We start from the raw sequence: 25,289 nt of genomic DNA on the forward strand, positions 1-25,289 counted from the left end.
ATTCTGTTTTCTTCACAGGTTTGACCCCAGCAAAAGCAGTAATTCACAACTACCTGATTGTGAGACCAGACTGCAATCCATTCGAAGCTAGAAAGTGATAATTGTGAGGGAGGCACTGAGACAGCAAAGAGCCCATCTGCCCAGGACTTGTTGTGTTGACTGACATTGTCTGTTTTGGAGAAGACGGACCGAAGCGGAATGTTCTCCAATCAAACGATGATCAGCAGTTGTTGTTATGTGTTCAAAGTTATTTGTTTATGTATTTATATATATATATATATTGGTTGCGAAGGCTTTGCCAAGTCAGTGAATTCCATATAATGTGCTCATGTTTCGAAAGTTCCAGTTGTGCGATCGGCAAGGGGGCATGTCATAACCCAATGAGTTTGGTGCCTCGGCACTATGGAATTTTCTTGACACCTGAGAGCCTCTTGCACAGCGAGGGTTTTTGTTGCATAAAGAACCAGCGTGCAGGAGAGTGTTCCCACCACTTTTGCAGCTGCTTTTGCAGGATGCATTTTCTCTTTGCAGCATGGAGGTGCACGGTGCAAAGAGTTCCCGCCATTCGGATGTAAATTCGTGCCCCGCAATTGGCTAGTGCTAAATTATTCATACGTGGCGGCCGGTAATTGGCTTGCTGGCCGTTTAAAAATTAGCGCGACTTTCGCCCAAGTCGAAGAACTTTGAGCATGCTGCAGAGTGCCTCTTAGAGATCTGACTTGCGGCTAGCTGATCGATAGACTGATCACCTATCGATCCTTCTTCCCGTCGCCGAACGCAGTCCCAGACATACCCTTTTCCCGCCGGCTTGAATTACGGACGAGTTTACTGGCATTGGCCTCGCCAGCTGGAGCAACTCACATTGTTGTCCAGACGACCGAACTGTTTCCGTCGCAGCCACCCGCGACGTAAGTAAAGTTTTTTGCAACCATTAAGCTTGTCAGCCTCTCTATTCACCAGCCCGCCCTGACGAACGGGTAAATTCTGAATCACCTCGAGTCAGTTCAGCCTGGCCGAGACACCCTCCAGTGTGCCCACTTCTCCCTACATCTTTGTGTCATCAGCAAATTTGAAAAAATCAGAAATAATAGCCACAAGCTAGCAGAGAGCAGATTTAGACTGGACATTAGGAAGAACTTCTTCACAGTTCGAGTGGCCAAGGTCTGGAATGGGATCCCAAGGGAGGTGGTGCTCTCCCCTACCTTGGGGGTCTTCAAGAGGAGGTTAGATAGGCATCTAGCTGGGGTCATCTAAACCCAGCACTCTTTCCTGCCTATGCAGGGGGTCGGACTCGATGATCTATTGAGGTCCCTTCTGACTCTAACATCTATGAATCTATGAATTTGGACAGCATGCTTTCCAAATTCTTGTTTTGTGAATGTATTTGGTGCTTATAAAAATGAAAGATGATTATGAACATGTGTCTTGAAAGAAACAATACAGGCTACAGTGTTGTAGCCATGTTGGTCTAAGGACGTAATACAGGCTTCTGTTATTCAGTCTTCCCTTTCTGTGGTAGTTTTGCAGGTTTTATAATCTAAAAGTGCTGTTCATACACTAGCTTAGTGCCATAAACTGACAATCATGGTAGATAGGGGCAAATTGTGTGGTGATTCTGTGAAGTGAACAAAGGGGGACAAGAATGGCAGTAGAAAATGTATTTAATTTACAGAATTTGAACTAACATCGCAGGGGTGAAAGGCTAGTTAATGCATCATCTCCATCTATTACCTACATTCCCTTCTCTCAACATTGTCTTTATACCAATTTAAGTATAAAAGTCTTCTATAATCTTGTTGAACCATGTTTTTCCTTCATCCAGAAGTTGATTTAACTTTTCTTACAGGCCGCTGATTTCATCATACGGGTGATATGTGGTTGCAGAGTAAACTTGGATGATTTTCATCTTGTGTCTTTTGGAAATCTTCAGGGTTAGTTGAGCAATCTTGTTACTGACTCAATTTATGTGTTTTATTAACCTCCAGAGCTTCTTCTGAAAAAGAGAAATGCTTAAAAATTATTCTCCTCTTGAACTGAATGATTTTAGAGATGCTTTTTACTTGGCCTTTTGCTTCAAATTTCTCTGAGTCTTTGAGTCAGTGTCAACAGATACAGAACTCTAGGTATAGAAAGAAATCAAAGCAGACATGTTAATATGGGCTATACCAATCAATGTATATGTACATACCAGTCAACACTTGCAACCAAATTTTCCAGCTCCCAAATAGTGAACATCAAAGAGCTACTGAATACCATATTTTCTTGCATGTAGCCTGCACCTTTACCTTAAGAGTTTAGTGTAGTGTAGATAAAGGAGTGACCTACGTGCATGTGTGGTGCTATACAATTAAAAAAATAACTGAACACATAACTGACTACATATGGATGTATATTTATATATCATTTATTGTATTTGTTTACAAAGATGTGTGTGTATGTATTGTTAATCTATAAGGTACATTTCTACCCCACATTCTCTCTGTATTATATATACACATATGTGTATGTATCTATGTGACTATATAGATATACATATATATGTATATGTATGTGGGCTCATCTACATATGTGAAATTAATCCAATAAACACAGCACATACCATGCCAGAGTTTATTGCCCCTGGGACCACAGCACATTGAGCTAGGTCAAACCATCCTTGACTGGCAGGAGATTTAGGGGTCAGCCTGGCTGCCCAGGGCTGCTCCGTCCTGGCTCAGCTTGCTGCTGGGAGGCTGGCTGGGGCATGAGGGTGCTCCAGTGCAGGGCTAGCCAGCAGGCAGCCCCCACACTGAAGTACCCTCACGCCCTAGCCAGCCCTGTCAGCATCTACACATGCATTGCTGCGCACAAAAGAATACTACCGTAGGATAGTACTTGTGTTACAAATACAAACCTACAGCAAAGTTCATTAGTTTCCTGCAGCCTAATAGAGCCACATATGTAGATGCTGAGACTTTACTGTGGAGCTAACTAAGCAATTCCTCAGTAATGGAGCAAAGGATAAGCATGTGATATAAACACAAACATATATATCTATATCTATATATCTATTTATATCAATAGATGTATAAAATGTGGGTGTGTAAAAATCATACAGCATCTAACAGATGCAGCTTGGAGACTGGAAGTCAGAACTCCCAAGTCAGAGGAAGGCAAAAAGAAAGATAGATGCAGGATTTAGGTACAGAATCTATTTATAGGTGCAATATTAGGCCATCTGTGCATTTATGAGAAATAACCCAAATAGATCCTAAGATTTAGCCCAGCCTATTCCAGAAGTTAAATATGGATCTGAACTTCAGAGGACTTCAGAGCAATTCAAATCTGGAATTTTGGTCTGAGCCCATTTCTAGCATTCATATGAGATGAGAAATGTTGGAAACACACAGAATAGGTATGATTCTTTGCAGTCCCACGTAAAGATCATATATAACTGAAAAAGTTTGCAATCTAAAGAAGAAGAAATTAAAAAAAAACCCCAGTATTGATCAGAAAAAAAAAACTTTCAATGCTGATAAATACTCTATAAATGTAAAATCCAAGTATAAGGAGATATTCAAAAGTCATGGCAATAATCCAAGTACTGTATGAAAGTTAGGCTGTGCTTAACCTAACCTTATGATCTACTAATTTAGAGAAAGAAATGAGACCTCATTTCTAGCATGCTTTCTAAATTCAATTAAATCTAACAAACATGCTGATAGTGTACTTTTCATTTCCTTCTACACAGAGAACCAATGTATTTAACCAGTTTAATTGTTCAGCATAAAGCAGTGATGGGTACCATACTGACAAAAATTACATCAAGTTCTGCTGGAGCATTTAAAAGGCATGTCTGCTGCAGATAACATCTCTGTGAACAAAAGGATACTTTGGGCTGGTTTTGTCTTTCTTGCTTACTAAGAACATCTATGATTTCTCTGCAAGATAAACAAAGTGTGACATGATTTTTCATTTTTCTTTACTCGTAAAATATAGTGTGTCTAACTAGTGCACTAGCACATTTAAGACAGTTAGGCCAAAGAGACAATATAACATATGACTAGATTATAAATAATTATTTTCACTCTAATGACCAAAGCCTGTGCTTAGATCCAAATGTGCATATTCCGCTGAAGTCAGTTTAATAGGTATATGACATTAAATAAATTATAGCATTTATTCAGAAAAATTAACCACTGTATTATAGATTCTAGTTGTGGATGTGTGTGCACCTCCCCCTGACTATAATGGTAGTACTATGCATGTATTCATGAGCTGACTTTGACCTTAGATCTTAGGGCTAGAAAGGACCTCTTCCTTAGTCATTTATTTCAGCTCCCTGCTCAAGAGCAGGATTTCTTCTCATTATTATCCTTAGCATCCCTACAGGCCATATGCTTACTTGTTATCTTTGTTACCATATGGCCCTTGTTATTACTCTCATGAGTAGTCCCGTTGGTTTACATGGGATGCCTTGCATTTGTAAGCTCACCTCAATGTCAGTAAGACATGTAGAATCAGGCCCATTGAGAATAAATTGCAGTTGCTTTATATTTTGCTGTAGGGAGGCTCATAGCATCAAACTGTGGGCTTCTTTTTTACACCCCTCATTCCAGTCACAATCTGCCTGTCTGAAAAGTTCATTTTTTCCCCTTATACCAATACCCTTATTCTTTTTTCTCTCAGAAGCCAAACTGAATATGACACATTAGCAGTTCTGACGTTTCCTAATAAACAATGTTGCTGGATTTTTAATCCTTTTCTATACATTAGTCCTTGCTGGTCATCCTCCAAGATCTCATGTTTCCTGCCTGTTTTTCTTTCACTTTTGTGAGATGCCACCAGGAAGATATACTTTATGGTTTCAGAAAATGTAGCAAGGTCTGGTAAGGACTTTTGATTTTCTTTTGGTCGTTCGTTAATAATTAGAGAGAGAATATTTGAAGATTCTGGGCCTTTCATTTTGAGAAGAACATTTTAAAAGTTAGTTCTGATATTTTCTCATAAATTTTGTTTATTCAAAAATGGAAAATAAATGTGCATCACTTAAGATAACAGAACTGAGGGACAGATAAGCACATTGATTATAGACTCTATTCCTCCACTTATGATTCCACATCCTCTAGGTCACAGTTCAAGGGAGGCCTCTTGATTTGCCAACAAAACCACACTAAAATGCAACAGTTCAATAACCAGCCAACTTCACTTAATTTCAAGCTTTTTAATTGAATGTCAGTCAATTACACAGTTATAATCCATATCTTATTACAAATACAAAGTACTATACCCATGCATTTTAAACAGCACATTTTCCTAACTTTCAGCATTTCCATTTTTAGAAACCATTGCAACCAAGCAATCAATTTTGATTATGGTAACAACCACAAAACATTTATCCTTAATGTCAGTTATTTAACGTAAATCTGAAAATGGAAAAACTATGTAGTTGTTCCTTGAACCAATATTTCCCAATACAAATGTTTTCCATGGTAAAATATTTCTCTCTCTGCATATTCTCTGTCTGTCTGTCTGTCTGTCTCTCCCTCTTCTATATATCTGTACATGTGTATGTAGATAATATATATTTGTGTGTGCATGCATGGGTATGTGCATGTATGTATGTCTGTAATACACATATGTCTCATGTGTGTGTGTGAACTGCCCAACCAATAAATCACCCAAATCACCATAGGCCACAAGTCTAATTATCTCTCAATCTTTACCTTTTTTAATTTCTCCTTTATCACTGTCTTTCTTCATTGTACTTTTTAATTGTGGCTATAATTTGTTCTGAAGGCTGTGAGATTTGTGGACATTCTAATGTCCTCTGGCAAGGAGTTCCAAAGTCTTTGTTCTGTTACTAAAGAGCCCTCCCTCCTGCTCTTGTGATCTTCACCTTTGCAATTGATAGGATGGCAGCAATTGAGGAAGATTGTCTCCACAGAAAGGAAAATGTTCTTTAAGTTACCTAGAAACAACTCTATGATGGCAGTGAAAATCAGGACTAAGACTGTATATTTGGTCTGGAGTTCTGCAAGGAACCCAGTAATCAAAGGTATTTAAAATTTGTTAACAGCATACCTACATATGTGAGTTGCAATAATTCAGCCTGGAAGTTTCATAGATTTCATAGATTTCATAGACATTAGGGCTGGAAGGGACCTCAGAAGATCATCAAGTCCAGCCCCCCACCCAAAGGGCAGGAAGTCAGCTGGGGTCATAAGATCCCAGCAAGATAAGCATCCAATTTACTCTTGAAGCCGTTCAATGTAGGTGCTTGAACCACCGCCGATGGCAGGCTATTCCAGACCTTGGGGGCTCGGACAGTAAAGAAATTCTTTCTTATGTCCAGCCTGAAACGGTCATAAAGTAGTTTATAACTGTTCGACCTCATCATCCCTTGGGGCGCTCTGGTGAACAAACGTTCCCCCAGATACTGGTGGTCACCCCTGATAAACTTATAGATGTCCATCAGATCAGCCCTGAATCTGCACTTTTCCAGGCTAAAGAGCCCCATAGCTCTCAGCATGATCAGAGGTCAGGAAAACAGACCTTATGATGACAGCATCATAAGGTTTGTTTTCCTGACCTCTGATCATGCGCGTGGCTCTTCTCAAGCTTCTCCACATCCTTTTTGAATTGTGGGGCCCAAAACTGGATGCAGTACTCCAGTTTATCATGGCTAAGTTATAGTCCAACAGTTTGGAGCACTGTCTTCTGTCCAGGCTTAGGTAGAAGAAGAGATGTTTCTGACTGTCGATATTAAAGCATTCAGCAACACTGAGGAATCCAGAAAATCCCCATGGTTGTTATGATGTGTGGGTTGACTCTGCTAATATAAAGTGACAGTATGGAGGATGCTAGCTCTTCAGAGTGTTTTCACCTCAATTTTGCCTTGTACTCAGCCTATTTTTTACTGCCCAGATCTTAACCTCAGCCAGACATTGAACTAGTCCCCTATATATTGCTGGTGTTTGACACTATAGCTTTTCACAAAATCATAGAATCATAGAAAATTAGAGTTGGAAGGGACCTCAAGAGGTCATCTAGTCCAACTCCCTGCCCAAAGCAGGACTATCCCCAGCTAGAACATCCCAGCCGAGGCTTTGTCTGGCTGAGTCTTAAAAACCTCCAAGGAAGGAGATTCCACAACTTCTCTGGGTAACCTGTTCCAGTGCTTTACTACCCTCCTTATAAGAAAAATTTGCCTAATATCTATCTTGTTGTAATTTGAGACCATTGCTCCTTGTTCTGTCATCTGCCACCACTGAGAACAGTCTAACTCCTTTGGAACTACCCTTTAGGTAGTTGAAAGCTGCTATTAAATCCCCTCTCAGTCTTGTTTTCTTCCAACTAAATAAGCCCAGCTCCCTCAGCATCTCCTTAGAAATCATGTGCCTCAGCCCCCTAACCATTTTAATTGCTCTCCACTGGACTCTCTCCAATTTGTCCACATCCTTTCTGTAGTGGGAAGGGGGTGGGGGGAGAGTGCAAAACTGGACACAGTACTCCAGATGTGGCCTCACCAGTGCCAAGATCTGCTAGCAACACTTCTCCAATGCAGCCCAGTACGAGCTGCTGCTTAGCCAGTCGGTCCCCAATCTGTATTGGTGCCTGGGATTGTTCCATCCTAAGTGCAGGACTTTGCACTTATCATGAATGAACCTCATGAGATTTCTTTTAGTCCAATCCTGCAGTGTCTAGGTCTCTCTGAATCCTAGCCCTACCCTCCAGGGTATCTATTACTCCCCATATCTTGGTGTCATCTGCAAAGTTGCTGAGGATATGCTCAATCCCATCTTCCAGGTTGTGGATAAAAATATTGAAGAAAATTGGCCCCAGGACCAACCAACTCCTGGGGCACTCCACTTGATTCCAAATGCCAACTAGACATCAAGCCATTGATTACTACCCTTTGAGCCCAACAATCCAGCTAGCTTTCTATCCCCCTTAGGGTCCATTCATCCATCCCATACTTCCTTACCTTGCTCACGAGAATGTTGTAGGAGACCATATCAAAAGCCTTGCTAAAGTCAAGATACATCACAAATCACATCCACTGCTCTCCCCACATCCACAGTACCAGTCACCTCGTCATACAAGGCAATCAGGTTGGTCAGGCATGACTTGCGCTTGGTGAATCCATGCTGACTGTTCCTAATCACCACCTTCTTTGCCAAGTGCTTAGAAGTGGATTCCTTAATGACCTGCTCCATAATTTTTCCAGGGATAGACATGAGGCTGACTGCAATGTCTGTAGCTCCCTGAATCCTCCTTCTTCCCTTTTTTAAAAATGGGCACTTTATTTGCCCTTTTCCAATCATCTGGGACCTCTCCTAATTGCCACAAGATTTCAGAGATAATGGCCAGCAGTTCTGAAAACACATCAGCCAGCTCCCTCAGCACCCTTGGGTGCATCACATCTGGCCCCATGGACTTGTACATATCCAGCTTTTCTAAATTCTCCCAACAAAAGTTTTTCTATTAACTTTAGTGTTTCTCAAAAATGTCATTCTATTAAATTCCGTTTTTAACAGTGGAATTTAAAGGAAAAACTCTACATTGACATCACACTGGGTCCTTAGCTCTTTCCTTATGTAATAGAAGTAGAAAATTATGGTTATCCCAGAAAATCAGTTATAAAATTTGATGATGTCTAGATACCACGGTGATTAGGCAAGAAGGAATTAATTAAAGGAAAACTGATGTCCAGACCACATTTATGAACTGCATTTTGAATGTTTGAAATATATCTACAGGATTCCACCACTGCTTTGTAACAGTCGTACTAAACATTTAAGAACTCCTACATGCAACATATAATATGCATAAAACACCATATAACATGCTTAAACACTCAACCGCTTTATCTACAGAAAGCAAAAAATAAAGATGGTGTGCAATTTTACATGGAAAATCCATGAATCTGGCATTGGATTTATATTTAAATGGTATTCTGCCATACACAAATTATGTATCTGTTCAGAGCCTTTCCATTTTAAATAACTGTGGTTGAAGGGGTGAGTATTCTCCTGCATAACATCTCATCACGTATGTATTTATGGACAGGTAATACTAGCTTTATGGTTAATATCTATCTCACTGTATTTGAGTTCATCACTCATGGTTTTATAAAGTCTTCGAGACAGAATGAGGAATCCATATCCATGGGAATAAATATGGATAAGAGAATGATTGTGAATTATCTATGAATAGTTATTTTGGTGCAATATTGTGATGCTTTAGAGTACAGAAAAATAAAACATATTTTAACGTCAAGACATACATTATATTTATTTCCATTGCATAGCATTGATAGTTTATCCTCACTTCATAAAGGATCAAGATATAAGAAATTTTGGTTTTTGAAATTTGAAATATTTTTAACAGCCTACACACTTTGAGCCATTGTTAAATGAAAGCAGATCCATCTGAGCTATGAACACACATTTGAAGTAAGAACCATGTGAATGAAAATAGCAAAATTGTCACTTTCATTTAAAACAATAATAGCCAGGGTTTTTTTACTACAGCAAAGAGCTGCTTGGTGGAGAAATGGGTAAGGGTGATGTATAAAGTTGGCTATAGCCTTAGCTCTGCCTTAGCCTAAACATACATTAGACTCTCCTTGGTGCTCTAACCTACACCAGCCAGCAACAGCATCGAAAGGAGCATCTGTGGCTGGGAAAAACCAGAACACTACATGCCTCACTGCATCCTAGAAACACACTCATACTGTACAAGCTCTACTTCCACTAGGGGGATGCAAACAATTTCTGCTTCCTTTGATGCCACATCAATTTGGCCCTGTGAATCCAAACTGCTGTAGCACTACTACTCGGTGTTGCTAGAGTCTGATTATTCAGGAGGAGGAGAAGGGAAATGTTCCATAAAGAAAGACATGACTTCCATTAAAATGAAGAATATGGAACTTATTTTTCTTAAAGTTTTTCATTTCTTCATTTAGTCTTATGTGGAAAAACAGGAATACTCTGCTTTGCATTAACATAAAACACTTCCTTTCATTAGGAAGGTGAATGTACATCCTTATTAATATTCCAGGTAGGAAAACATAGTGCTGAGTATAATCACAGGGCCTGATCCTGCTCACATTGAACTCAGTGGCTGCCTATAGATGTGCTCATTCATATTCTAATTAGAATGCGAATGAGAAGACTCAATTAATTGAGCAGATTAATCAAGTCTGCTCCATGTTCTAATTAGAACATGAATGAGTTGCCTCACCATCACCTGTATTAAGACTCCTCCACATATTAAAATGGCTGTGGGGACACTTTAACTAAAGCTCGTCGAATTATCTTTAGTTAAAGTGCCCTTGTAGCTATTTTAAAATGTGGGGGGCTTAATACACATGACAGTGAGCCATTCTAATTATAGCAGCTGTCAGGAAACCACTCTAATTAAAATGACCCCTCCCTACCCTCAAGCACATGTATAAGCACCCAATGTGTTGACTTCAATGGGAACAGAAGTTAGCTCACAGCTGAGTCTAGCTCTGTCCCTGAAGCTCTCATCAGGACTTAATAATAGTTGATTGTTTAAATCTTTTTATTCATTTGCCTTGACTTGAGAGCAGTTCCACCAAAATCTAATAAACTAATCATTAACTGGCTTGCAGTGTATATTATAGCTTCTTTAAAACTCAAACTTGACAATCTCAGCACTAGAATACCAGCAAATTCACAGAAGCATAGCCATTTCTCCTGCTGGATGTGTGATAATTGTTTTTCTACTCATTTACATTCAAAAGTAATTAAACCATACAAGAAAACTATGTACTGTAGTCTCGGTGCAGTATGTGCACTGTTTTGGGGTTATGCAGCGATTCCATGAAAACATCACAGTGGGAGCTATAGTTCATTTACATTGTCACTTTCTAAAAATTTTCAGAAACGTACCCTTGAAAGAATTAGGTCACACAAAATGTGGCCTAAGGGTTTCTTCTTTCTGTTTTCCCCAGTGGAGCTCTGCAGCTGATGTGATAAAAACTGTTCTACATCAATAATTTTTAGAGTTCACGTTACCTGAAAAATGTATTTGGTTTTTGGAAATAAATCAGGTTTTTAAATGAGGGAAATTCCTTCACTTTAATTCTAGATCTGTTTACTTGCCATTAATGTACTAGTATTTCAGCACACATCCAGGTGTACACCGAGCATTTGCAGCATTCTGTTGCTGTAACTATCATTTTCTGGCTCCTCTTCTCATTACATCAGTTAATGCCATGTATTGCATATTTAGCTGGCAAGTAGGGAGAATAAAATAACTAATGTAGACCTTCCCTTCCTTCTGGACGTGATAATCACACCCAGAATGTAAAATAATGGCAGTTTAAAAGCAGATTTGCTTGAAACAGCTAGTATTTATTTCTGTGTTACTCTGTAAAAAACACTGGTGGAATTCTGCAATTGAAAATGCATCTTCTCCAGTTATGATGGTACTGGACCTTATGACATTCCTGAATCCAAAGTACAGTAAAGGAGATGAAGAATAAGAATGTGATCATTCTTTTTCATTCTGATAATGAGATAATTAACAACATAGGAGGAGTTAAGTTCTCTTGTTTACACTTCTGCAACTCACTGACTTCCAAGGAGTTGTTTCAGTAAAACTCAGAGCAGTATTTAGCCTCTTATTTCCTGCTAACTGGTACATGATTGCCTTACATATCTTTTTAATTAAGAAATGATTAGATATAAGATAAACAGACTATGGCTCTGATTTTGCAATCACATACACATACAAATGTTTGCTCAGTCAGAACCTATAGGAGATATTTGACTTATGGGTACATTTAATGTAGAATTGAGCAACTTCATTTTTTGAAGATGAATTTGATTAATTTTGTTTTCTGAGGCTTCTGACAGTAGTTAGACGTTCTCTCTTTCTTTTCTTTAATCTATGCATTTTTACACCTTGTCTTTAAGAGTTTTATTATTAAAATTATTATTATTATCATTATAGCACATTTCTTCTATTTTCAAACTAAGAACTTCATAGACAAAGGTTAATTTTGCTGTTCATTGGGCAACATGATCACTGCCTTTTTTTGGTTATATATACTGGATAGTCTTCTGGTTTTGTCTGATTTAAAGGATAAGCTTTCTGTCAGATGAACCATCGTTTTTTCTCTGTAGAGTGCCTTACATAGCGGGGCTTTTAGGTGTTTGTATAGTGCAAGTAAATCATAACAAGAAAAAGAACTTTTGTAGGTGTTCCTTAACTTCTTAATTTTGTAGATAAATAAAACCAGCTATGAATAAACAAAAATAAAAGTAAGACAATCTAACTGTTGACAGATGGTTTAAGGCAGAGCATTTCAAACGTTGATGACTAAAGTTATATATGTGTACATGCATATAATTCCACGGTTAGGCCTCTAAACATCTAAGTCAATGGCCAACTGTATAGTTGAGAGAGCTGTTGGACAAGGTTTCGGGCATCAAGTGCCCTTCCTCAGATCATCTGATGAATAATACTTGATGCCCAAAAGTTTATCCAACAGTGCCACCAACTATACAGTTGGTCCAATAAAATATGTAATAAAAAATCCTTGCCTCATACATTTCCTTGACCATCCTGTAACCCTACTAAGCAATGGCCTAATATACAGAAGTTCTAAGCAGCTGTACCTCTGGTTTCTTGAGTTGTGGGGAGCAGAAAATTAGCCTGCTTATATCACTGACTTAAAATGTATTTAGCTACTTAACTATGGGCAGCAAAAGTAGGTCTAAATTCATGAATTGGCTTCTTTTACAGCTGTTTCATTATTAACACTGACATTTTTATTTAAAAAGAAAGATGTGAAAGTTTCTCTTTGGCCAGCATAGCTGGGCTGAGTTCTCTTTCTTGGTCTTATTATGGTTTTTATGACTATTTAGTCGGGGGGGGGGGGGTCCAGTAGAAGACGAAAGATAGCTATTTCAAGTGGCAGATATGACCTGACAATCAAAGTTTTAATACAATCCTTCCACATATAGATGTATACCTAATCCCAAAATGCTGCATACAATTCTTTTAGGCATTGTGTTAAAGGTGGGCATTAAAAAAAAATAATAATGGGAGTATTTTATTTTTTAAACTAACACATTGCCCAAAAAAAGTGTTAGGGTCTCATCACAAGAAAATAAAGCTTTAAGTTTCTCCACAGAACAAGCAGCTTCCCTATTTTGCTTCCCAAGTGTCAACCAATGGAGTCTCTAGAGACACCTATACACATGGCCAATGACTGCTCCAACACGTTCTAATTAGAATGTGTCAGAGTAGGCTCGATTAATTGAGCCTGCTGGAGTGTGCTAATAAGCATGCTCCAGGAGCCTCAGCGTCATGTGTATCCAGGATCCCTATGCTTCAAAATGGCGATGGGGGTGCTTAAATTAAAGTTTGTTGAAAAAGCTTTAGATAAAGAACCCCTGCCACCATTTTGAAGTGAAGGATGCTGAATACACAAGACACTGTGGGCACTTTAATTACAGCAGCTCCCCAGAGCTGCTCTAATTAAAGCTCCCCCTTTCCCCACTGCAGGACACATATAAGGACACCCCTAGGTGTCAGAATTGTGGAGTAAATGTTAAAATTATGAAACTTGGCAGAGTGATACACCTAACTGTCCAGTTTGATATAAGATTTGGAGCCTCTTCAAAATGATGCAGCATAATGTCATTATTACCTCAAAACAACATCATTTGTTTCAGAATTTAAATTTCTACACCAGGGGTGTATTATTAAAAGACAGTTTCACTCCAACAGCATATATTGAATAATCAATTAATTAAATCCATAATTACCAGATTCCTATGGCTATTGTGAATTTTGAATGCTTATTTCTGTAATGTATCTTATCTATATACAATCTAATTTGTCAGCTCCCATGCTAAGTTTTAATTTGTATTCTGTAACATAAAGTACATTATAAACCCAGTCTTTTAATTTCAGGAATAAACATATGAAGTTCTTGATGCCTTTCTGACATAATGATGCATCATATACAAATACATTTTAGTAAGTCATCCTGACTCCTCACCTGTGACCCACACATACAGCTGCAAAGTTTAAAAGTTTCTTTTAAAAATGAGTGAGCTATTACCTTATTTACCTAAATCTAAGACAACCCTAAATTTAAGACAACATCCCAATAATTAGATTCTAGACATTTGTTATAAGTTTCCATGTCTGGAGTCTAATTATTGGAAGGTCATCTTAAATCCATTCTTGCCACCACTGCAGCACAGAAAACAGTGGGAGAGGCAGTAGGGTGGCAGCAGTAAGGGAAAGGTGGCAGAGAGGTGGGGGGCAGGTTTCCCTCAAACCTTGAATGCCCTGCCCCTTCTTCCCCTGGTTTCTCCCTCCTGCAGCCTCTGCTGTCCTCTGACTTTTTCTTTGTCCCAGCTCTGGCACCACTCCAGCCTTGGGCACAGAGCACATTCATGCCCCAGCCACAGCCTCCGCCTCTGCTACTACCAGTCCAAGCTGGGGCCACAGCATGCTTGCTCCATGTCCCAGGCTGGCTGTAGCAAGGGTAAGCGGCAGAGGCAGGGCAGGGAAGAAGCTAGGGAGGGAGACAGAGAGGGAGACAGGTGGGATGAGGGCCTGAGCTGCGGTGGGGGGGGCAGAGGCTACAGGGGGAAATGGTGGTGGGATGAGCAGAGGCAGTGTAGGGTTAAGCCAAAGCTGCAGATCCAGCCCCAACCTCAGCTGAGGCTGAAGTCACAGCAGCCATCTCCCCCCTGCCACCTCATACTCGATTCCAAGGCAAGGAGCCTTTTTTCCCATGTTAAATGAAGGACTCTTGGTGAGATAGGAGGGTGCATCAGTGGAGAAAAATGATGATTTTACTGCCTCACACTGTTTCTTTTTCCTTATTCCCCTCCTCCCCAGTACCCTTCCCCTCACTTGGCTGCTGAATTGACATGGAACAGAGAATAGCAAAAAGAGGCAAAAAGGAACAATTGTCCACAATCAAGATGCTCCAGTGGCTACCAGTCACAATTAAATCCTGCTTACTGCCTGAAGCCCAGATAAATATGTGAAATCCATCAAAGCTGCATGAATGAATGAGGGAGGACTAAATATGCATTTTTAACATCAGTGGTCCTGCAGAAAGCTGGTATCCCTTTCCAATAGAAGTCAGCTCCAACAGATGTGCCAGAGTGGTATCCAGAAGGACCGGTGCCAGAGCCTCTCAGACACAGAGCAGTTGGGTTTCTCCTCTGACATCTCTTTTTGTTTCACACAGGAAACAAACCACCTAAGTCCAGCTGAAATCCAGAAACAAAGTCCCTACTGCTGCTTGTGGCCTGACTGAAATAGGAGGCCACCAAAAATTCGGCTTCTTTATTCCGCTTATTCCTCTTATTCTGTTGACTTTGGTCATCGTCTCTTGTTCTTCTACTTCCCTCTCTCCCTGATGTGGAATTTTTGCCCTGTTTAGGCCAGTCTGATCTATTAGTTACTGGTGTATGGCAACAGTGAAGAGATGCAGATAAACCTATTAATATTGGAGTGATTTCTTCCATGTCTCCTGAGAATTCAGTCTCAGGGACACTGCCAGCAATTTCAGGAACTGTTGAGACAGATGGCTGAGGCACAGGATCTGATAATGTGTTCCTGAGATGACTCACTGACTCCTCAGCATCTTGAAGACTAAGCAAAGAGGGAAGAATATGCTTCCAGGTAATCAGGATATTATCAAACCAGCTAGAGATTGCTAATGGAATCCATTACTGGCCCAGGTAATTTCAAAGAAGGGACATCCTAGGAGAGGATATTCAGAAGTGTAGTTGCGCAATTAGAGGTAGATGAAAAGGGCAGCTGCCCTAGTCATCAAGTTAGGAGGAGCACCAGAATTGCCCCACGTCCCACGCAGTCCATGAACCAACAGCTTTGTCATGCTATGATTTAAATAGTTCCTGGTTGCAGTTGCTTTAAGAGCAACAGAGCCGGGGCGGGCAGAGCATACGTGGTGTGATGGAGCAACTCTGCCAGGACTGTCCTGGAGTCAGTCCTGGCATGGCAATGCTTCTGGAGCATGGACTCTCTGCCTCCTGCCCTGCTCTCAGAACCCACCCCCCAACTCTCGAAATCTGTGTGCCCCCTGCCCTCCCACTCCTGGCCAGAACTGCCCCCTGCTTTCAGAACCGGCCCCCTCCCCTCTTGGGAACACAAGGCCAGGGTTAGGAGGCTGCAGACACCAGGCTCTCAAGTGCTGTGTGGGGGTGGTATCTACCCCCGCAGGCCACATCTGCAGCCCCATCCACAAGGTGTAGACATAGGGTTCTGAAGTACCATGTGGGGTAAAAAGTGTCCCCCTGCAGAACTGGGGAACCCTGAGCTCTGGTCACGGCAGTGTGACTTCCTGCAGCCAGAACCCCAGCAGCACCATGCGCTGTGTCCAGACAAGCTTGGCCACACGCCACACACCACACATTCAGGTGTTCTCCACGCTGCAAGGTAGCAGCACGGAGTTTGGGTTTTTTTGAACCCAGGAGATCCCAGGGTCCAAAAAACCTGCACGAAAAAAACAGGGCAGTGCATGGGGGGCAGTGCACACTGCCCAAAACTAGAGCCTTGCTGGCCCGAGCCACGCTCCAGCTGCCAGCCGTGCTCTGAGTGGCAGGATCGCTGCAGCTGCAGCTCCCTCAGGACCCCAGGACCCCAGGTAGGCTGCTGAGGCCAGCACAGTGGTTACCCACCTGGGGTAACCTGCCATGCATCACAGGCCATGTGGCATAGGCATTCTCCAGGAACAAGTAGCAGCAACAGAAGGTGTACCACTGCTTCTTGTCCCCAGGGAAACAATTGTCCATGCTTGTGTGGACACAGCCATGGTGGCAGAGGCACAGCCCCCACTGCCCATGAACAAATTACCTCCCTCCCCCCAAGTTGCAACCGCAAGGACAGGGTTGCAGCCCCAGCTGTGTGTGGACAAAGCATCCTCACTGAGGCAAGAGACCCACTCTGGGGCTGCTGTCTGAAAGCTGTGAGGAAGCAAGAGAGTGTTAGGTGAGGGAGAAGTGGTCCCTAGGGAGCACTAGCCAATCTGCCCTGACTGGTGGCCTGGACTGCTGTCACCTATTTCCAGGCAGACAGGGGAGCTGGCAAAGCGTGTTGGGATACGTGCTTTGAGTTCCTCTGGCTGGGTGCTTTTAGCATTGCAGTCCACAGATCATGCAGAAAGTCATACATTTGTACAGGTTTCAACCAGTTGAATGTCTAACCGCTTTAATTAGCTAAGCTTCAACTGGTTGAATTGAACACTTGTACGCATTCTGCATCTCACTGGAAAGTTGAATGTACTCAAAGTGAAGAAGCGAAGAGTAAGCATTTCAGCAAAAAGCATAAGAGGTTTTAACTTATAAATGATTTCCCTTTTAGATGTTAATCATTCTCCTCTTTCAAGCCATCTTTGTCTTCTGTGAACTACTCTGTAGTAACATATATTAACAAAAAACCTCCATGTTCAAGGAAATGGTTATTTCATTGTTTCTTGGGTAAAGCTAATCTAATGCAAACACGTACATATACACTTGAGGATCAGAGTGCAAGGAGGTATATTTTTAGTCACCAGGGAAGATTTGTCTTGACAGCTTTTTACTTTTGTTCTTCATTATAACATAAGAAAATGCAAAGTGACAAGTATCAGACAGGCTGTGCACGGCAGAGCTATGTAGTTGTTTTTCTGGCTGTTAGTAACAAATCTCTAGACTAGGCTGAATTGACACGGAGCACCCAGCCATGTCGCTCCTTTTCTCTCATCTCTCCTACCCATGCACATTTGTGTGAATGAAACTTCATCTTCAGTCTAAACAGACTCAGGCTTCTCTAAGCAGCAGATGTGGCAGAAATAGACCCTGCGGGCAATGAATCACAGGTTCAACTGTAAAAACAAATTTAATAAACTTTGCACTTACTTAATATTCCTTAAAAATACGAAGGGTCCTAAGCTGCTTTATCATGTGTGGATATGCAGAGTGATGCATGAAGAGTTTCTGACCCTGTCAGCTTTGTCACAGCAAAATGTCAGTATATCTAGTGCTGATTGGGATGGGACTGAATTTTTCAGACTTTGGGTTATATGGGGAGTCTGTTTTTGTTCTGTACTCCAGGTTTTATGGTAAGCTGCCCTGAGCCTTCTTTGTATAGGATGGCATGTAAATCTAATAATTAAATAAATAATTAAATACAGTGAACAGTGCGGGGAGAAGTTATGCATGACCCCCTACCCTTGAAGTTATGGTTTAAAACTCTAGTCAGCTAACAGGCACACCACATGGTACACGATATACACTTCTTCTCCTTAAGGGTTGGTTGTATATGTCCCCCTAAGTTCTTCTTCCAGACTCACCCTGAACTGCTATGTATAGATTCCAGCTGTGGTAACCGCTGCACAACTGGCATTACTTTCTGCAGGAGTTATATGATGGGAATTAAACCAAAATACAGACAAACCTGAGCAGCTAAGCTCAGAAACAGATCTGACTTTTCCTAAACCTTTGGGATATTTAGACCCAGAGTTGGGCTTGGGGTCAATCTCTAGAAAAAGCACATGAAATTAATACAGAGCAGTACCAGGAGTGTTGCACTTTTAGATTTTACATTTTGGAACACCCATGCAGCTCTTTATCATTCAGTGCAGCACCGCTAGTGCAAATAAGGGCAAAGTTTGCCCCGTTGTGTGTTATATGACCTATTCAAAAGAAGAGCAGTAGAATTTTACTTCTATAGGCAGCATTAAAAATAAATGAAGTTAAAAGACCGACTTCATTGGATGTAGAAATCAGATATCACAATAAGAGACACTATATAGATTAGTCCAATTATACTAATGTAAAAATTACAACTTTGTACTGTACTTGTACATGCCAACAATAGAATAATATCACAGATACAGGAGAGCAGTTACTCCATTCTTTATTCTGACATCTCTAAGTAGGCCCCATTACTAATTTTTTCCAAAAATAGTATTTTAAATGCGGGGAAGAATATATTAACATTCTTATTAGAACAGTATTATTGTCTTGAAATAATGAGCACAAATAATGCAATAGTTCACAAAATAAGTAGGATAATTATACATGCTTATATGAAAGTATCCCCCCATGTCAAAAAGTATATTAACATTAATATGTTAATCTGTCGGAAGAAAACATTAGCAATTTCTAATCTTAGTGCCTGCTATTTACATTTGTCTTTGTTTGTTATATTACATATCATTGCATTTAAGTCTCACAAAGATTAAGAGACAGATCCAGATTGGCTTTGTGGGCACTTAGGGTGTTTTTCCAGGAGTGGGAGGTGGGGGGACTTTAATTAGAGTGGCTCCGAGAGCTGCTGTAATTAAAGAACCCAGAGCATCTCATGTACTAGCACCCCCATACTTCAAAATGGCAACAGGGGCACTTTATCTAAAGCTCATCAAACAAGCTTCAAATAAAGCACCTCCACTGCCATTTTGAAGCACAAGGATGCTGATACACAAAACATGAAGGCTGGCTGGAGCGCAGTAATTACCATGCTCCAGCAGACTCGATTAATCGATTAATTTTTAATGAAAATGATTAATTGAGTTTGCTCCAGCACACTGTAAATACAGTGTGTTGAAGCAGCTTCCAGGCTCATATATAGGCACCCATTAGCATGACTTAGGCAGAATTTAGATATAAACCATGAAGAGTGATCCATAGAGATCCAGTGATCACTGCAAATGCCTGGATTCATGAAGTGCTTCTACTTTGCCCTGTAAAGATCCCTAGGATGCTCAGAAGCAATCCAAACCAGCTACTTATATGCCTCCCTCTTGACTAAATTCTGCTGTGATTCAAATTGGTGCTGGGAGGCACCTAAATGCCCCATAAGTCCCCATTTCCATGGGTGAGGTCTAAGTACACTGACCAATTATGTGCAGCTCAATAAAAAATGGAGAAGGAATAGCTTGGAGTTTTAGGCATCCTGTGAGATTCAAATCCACATCCCCCAATGTCCAGGACAGCATACTGACCCCAAGAGAATTTACTAGACTAGTGATGCCCAACCTTTCTGGGCTGTGGACTAGATGACTGGTGTGGGGTCATTCTGCAGGTTGGGCCTAGTGCACAGGATTGGTCCATGGACCCAATCCAGCATGGGATTATCACCACTGCATTAGACAAGTAGTTCTCAACCTTTTTAGATTTAAGACACCCCTCATTAGATTCAAGACTCCCCTCAGGAAATGCCAGCTTAGTTTTCACTCATTTTTTAATTACAGAAAAAGAATAGAGCAATGTTTCTGTTACAAAGACCTCAAATGATCACAGCAGGTCAGAATGTCTTTTAACACTCTGGATTCCTGTTTGAAATCTCCGGGTTTGCCTTATGAATCATGTTTGCCCACCTAACAGTGCATTGCATGGCACCTTATAACACCTTTGAAAGGATCTCAAAACACCCCAGGGTGCCACAGCACATTGGTTGATAATCACAGGACTAGACTGAATGGGAGTCCACTGCTGTAGAAGTTGGTCCACTGGGCAGCCAAGAGTAAGAATGATGTGGCCAGGCAGAAAGCAGACAAGACTGAGTAGAACTCTGAAGCCTAGTGGCACCAAATTTTAGGCAGTGTGACAGGTAAGTGGAGGCAATTAAGACTTAATAACATTTCATTGTAGCCCCTTTCTGGAAATCTTGGGAGCACAATTTTAAAAGCTAGTTCTACAAAGTATCATACCCATTATGGAGAGGGCACAAAGTACAACATGATTTTATTTTGAGTCAACGGAAGTAATAACATAAAAACTGCATCAATATCCAGGGGAAAAAGGCCTTTCCTATATGTTGTCAGATTGTATATCTATTTGAGAACATAAGCTTCCATGAACCCAAGTTCACAGCATCTGATGGACTGCACTTGGGCTTGTGAAAGCTTGTGCTCTATACATATAGCTGATTTAGTTACTGCAAAGGTACATGTCTACCCTGCCTTCTGACTGACTTCATAGATTTCATAGACATTAGGGCTGGAAGGGACCTCAGAAGATCATCGGGTCCAGCCCTCTGCCCCAAAGGCAGGAAGTCAGTTAGGGTCAAAGGATCCCAGCAAGATAAGTGTCCAAACATTTCTTAAAAGAGTCCAGAGTAGGTGCTTGCATATTCCAGGGTCTAGACTTCTCAGTCTAGACTTCAGACTAACACAATTAACTACTCCTCTCACCGTCATCATAGACCACCTATCTCAGCTCCTGAAGCAATTCTGATGGGGAACTAAAGAGCTAGACTAGTTTTAAGATTGTTGCAAATTAGCAATTCTTGAGGATGGTTATGCAATGCAGTTTCACAACATGCTACCACCCAAGCTGCCTTTCAGTGATTTTTCTCTTGAGAAATTGTTTAACTCTAACAGCCATTCCTTGATCCAATTCACAGCAATAAATGCCAAAGTCTTCTTGGAGGCGAGAGGTTTTAGTCCTAATATCTAATATCCCAATTCTTAAAAGGAGACCTAATTCCGTACTAAATCAGTGGGCACGTCTACACATGCATTCATGCACTTTTCCTAATCCGCATTAAATTTAGTACCTCCAATGTGAAGTAATAAATTAACGTGCATTAGACTGTCCTACATCACAGTAGAACCTGTTCACACTTTTTGGGGAATCCATAGCTACCCAATCCAGAGCTTTTCCTGCCCTGCTCTGCCCCCTTCAGTAGCCAGAGGGAGCTCCAGGCACCCCCAGGTGCCAGTCCCAGTCTAGGAGCAGGCACAGGAGTTTAGCCCTGAGCTCTGGAAGGTGTGGTGTGGGGCAGCTGCCCTGGCTCAGAGGCCAGCTCCGTCCCAGCTGGGGGAGATCAGACTGGCCCCAAGTGGGGGGGAAGGACTGTCCTGGATGGGCGGGCAGCTGCCTCCCAACCACATGGAAATTGGGACCCATTGCCTGCCAGCTGGGATAGCTCTCTCAGCTACATGGAGATCAGGGCAGACCTGATCTCCATGTGGCTGGCACATAGCAGCCAGGACTGCACTCCCCACCCCCTGTGGCCCTCTGCTGTCTAGGCTGACCAGGAGTAATTTGCTCATGGGGCCAACAGTTTGCTCCGTGTCAGTGTCTACAGGTGTGATACAGCGCATTAGTTAATGCACCTTTTTTTAGTGCCTGTATCTACAGGTATTAGAAAATGGCACATTTATATACTGCAGAGTAACCGCTATGCACATGTAGAAGGTGATGCTTTACTGCCCATTAAATTAGTCTCATGTAGACACACCCAGGAAGGCCTAAGACTTAAAGAAGTGGGTGGCCATCACCAATACATTGTGGCTGAGTCTACATGAGCAATGGACTGCACAGTTATTACTGCACAATCATTTAGTATTTACATCAGCATGTAACTGTCATTACTGCACAGTACAATCACTGCACCTTTTTTTTTATGCTATTGCACAGCTCGATACCACTGCACAGTACCATCACCACACAGTGCCCGGCAATGTAGACATGCACTGTGTTTCCTTTTAATTTTGCTAAAGGGCCTTTCTCTGTCCCTTTCATCTTGGCAAAATTAGTCAGTGGTAGTAGCCCCTCACATTATACAAGCATATCACTGTTTAAGCATATCATAGAATCATAGAAAGTTATGGTTGGAAGGGACCTCAGGAGGTCATCTAGTCTACCCTCCTGCTCCAAGCAGGACCATCCCCAACTAGATCAACCCATTCAAAGCTTTATCTAGCCAGGTTTTGAAAACCTCCAAGATGGAGAATGGAGAATTTATATCATGATATAGTCTGCTCAAGTATTACTTCATACAGTCTCCTTCCTCTCAGCAGTCTTGCCTGCCACATAATCCAGCAGAATTCTGTTGCTTAGGAATTTGAATACCTACCTTGGTTCCTGCAGCTTTCTTTCCAGAAGATAATGCTGTGGACATGAAGATGACCTTTTTCACAACACTAACAGTATTTGATACTCATGGTCTTATGCATGCAATATGTGAAGCTTTGTGAAAAGCTGGTAAGTTACCAGAGTCAGGGTGGAATATTAAAGGAGAAATGAAAGTTGCCCTCCTGACATTGTCAGTGAATTTCCTTCTGCTTCTCTGTTGTCACTTTGCTTCTTCAAGTTATTCCAGAATAATTAGAGGAGCAGTTTGAGAAAGGGACTCTTAAAGCTTCACACACAAAGTTCCATTCTGATCCAGCACATGCGCTGCCCTTGTGCTGCTTTCAAAAGGTTTCAGGTCTCACAATCAAAAAACTGTGCCACAGAAGAGGCAATGTATTCAAAGCATACTAATTTCAAGTGAATAACTTTCCTTTCATCTTTTAGCTGTGTCACATCTTCCCTTGTAAATAAAGATTACAGTGTTGTAAAATGCCAGTTTGATGTACAGTTGGCTTAGTGCCAAGAGTGTAAAAATGTATCCACATTTCCTATTTTGTTTGGTTTTGGTTTTGCCACCAGTTCATATGGAAGCTTTTTCTTCTAAAAAATGAATATTTGTTAACTGGCTTTTGATGAGCATTCATTTATTGTAACTCTCATTCTGTTCCTAAAATGAGTGCAATTCAAATCATGGGAAGATCACAAACTTTTTAATCCTTAATGTACATGGTTCAAAGAAAATAATAAAGGGAAACTGTAAATGGTTGACACAATTTGAATATATTTGTTTAAAATAGATACCAGAAAGAAATATATTTTAGCGTTGGAGGTCAGAAGCAAGGCTATTGTTATGGATTTTAAGGAGGTCTCATAATGCGTCTGTATATACCTGGCTTGAATATACATGAACAAATTCAAGTTTCCAGTGCTGTAGGTCTTAGCCTTCATCTCTACAGGTGTTAAGCCTAGTTCTGTATATCCTCAAACTATATCTTGATGAGTTTGCACCATTCTCCATAACCACCTCCCTGCCTAGTGTCAGCAGGGGTTTTAAATCACTCTTGCCCAAGTTAGTCTGTGTACATACATTCAAATAATTTGGAAGAATTCTCCCAGGTTTGTTCTCTTGGTAAAGAAACTTTCTGGGTTCATCTACATGAGATGCTTAATGCGCATTAGACTAATTCTACTATGCATTAGTACAGCCGGCAAAAACCATGGTAATGAGCTAATGTTCAGTAAACTTAGTCTAATGCACATTAACATCACAAAAAAGTGTTCATCTGTGTTAATGTGCAGTAGCGCTGATTTCAGAACGTTAAGTCAGTATCTGTTATTACAGGTACTGAACTGAATGCGCCATAATTACGTTGCATTAAAATGAAAATGTAGACACGTTCACCCATAGCTGCATGCACAGCCATTTGAGTGCTGAGGCCTGGAACGATAGAGAGCTTGCAGTGCTAACACTGAGCAGCCGGGGTGGGCGGTGAGGGGCTTGTGTAAATATCACAAGGTGCTCTGCAAGCTCTCCTAACACTGGCATCAGTAGGCAGCAGCACATAGGACAGCCCTGATTGGCGGACCCAGACCAGTGTGGGAATTGTGAAGGGGGGGTGTTCTGTTCCCTGCTGGTACAGAAGGCTAAGTACAGACATTCAAAAAGCCAGAGCCTGAATTGATTCAATCTTTACAAGTTAGTCTAACCTGCATAATTTGAACCAGCAAGCAAGTGAATAGACATTCACTTTTGATTCCAGAAATGTAGCCACAAGCCTGAAATGGCTCAGGCCAGAAGCTTGGGGGCACTAAAGCAAGCCCTCCCTTCCCTTCTGCAGTGGCTGAGGGAAGCTGAGATGGTGGGGAGAGGCATTGTCAGGCCCCAGCATGCCTGAAGATGATTGGGGAGGTGTTTAAACCCCCACCCGGACCTGCAGGGACCCCAGCCGGGGTGTGCCTTGAGAAAGAGGGGGAAGCAGCTCTTGCCAGACTTTGTGGGGGGGAAGTACTGTGGCCAAACCCTGCCCCCCCCCCAGGGGACCCTAGCCAGGGTCTTCCTGGCCAGGGTGAAGCAGCCCCTGTCACGGTCACTCCCCCCTCCCACCCAAAGGTGGGGGTATGGCCAGACACTGGCTGGCATAGCTCCCTGAGATGATGTGGGCAGGGAGGGGATTTATTCCCACCACCATCCCCTCCCCTCCCAGGGACCCCAGCCGGGCCCAGTCTGCCAGCCCTTGCCACTGCCTCTGCCATTCACCCCTGGCCAGGCAGGCCCCAGCTGAAGTCCCCCGGGGGGAAAGCAAAGGGAAGGGGGAATAAACCCCCTCTCTGTCCCCTTTACCATGGCCATGCTCCCACCCATGTTGCTGGAGCAGCAAACGGGAAAGGGCCCTAACAAGGGCAGCAGTCCCTGTCATGGTGTCCCAGGGA

General features: G+C 41.7%; 1 protein-coding gene and 1 long non-coding RNA gene across 5 annotated transcripts in view; one reads left to right on the plus strand and one right to left on the minus strand.

The window, feature by feature from the left end:
* The window catches only part of PACRG (parkin coregulated), a 530,362-nt gene that overhangs the window by 493,962 nt on the left and 11,111 nt on the right, over nucleotides 1-25,289 (plus strand). The gene's annotated exons all lie outside the window — the stretch shown is intronic.
* On the minus strand, nucleotides 1,644-23,809 carry LOC109281208 (uncharacterized). The gene is made up of 2 exons (XR_002087776.2): nucleotides 22,861-23,809; nucleotides 1,644-2,119 (listed from the first exon to the last, which is right to left on the minus strand). It is a non-coding gene; the product is annotated as an uncharacterized LOC109281208 (long non-coding RNA).

Source organism: Alligator mississippiensis, chromosome 1 (assembly GCF_030867095.1).
Source record: "Alligator mississippiensis isolate rAllMis1 chromosome 1, rAllMis1, whole genome shotgun sequence".
Classification (NCBI taxonomy): Eukaryota; Metazoa; Chordata; order Crocodylia; family Alligatoridae; genus Alligator; species Alligator mississippiensis.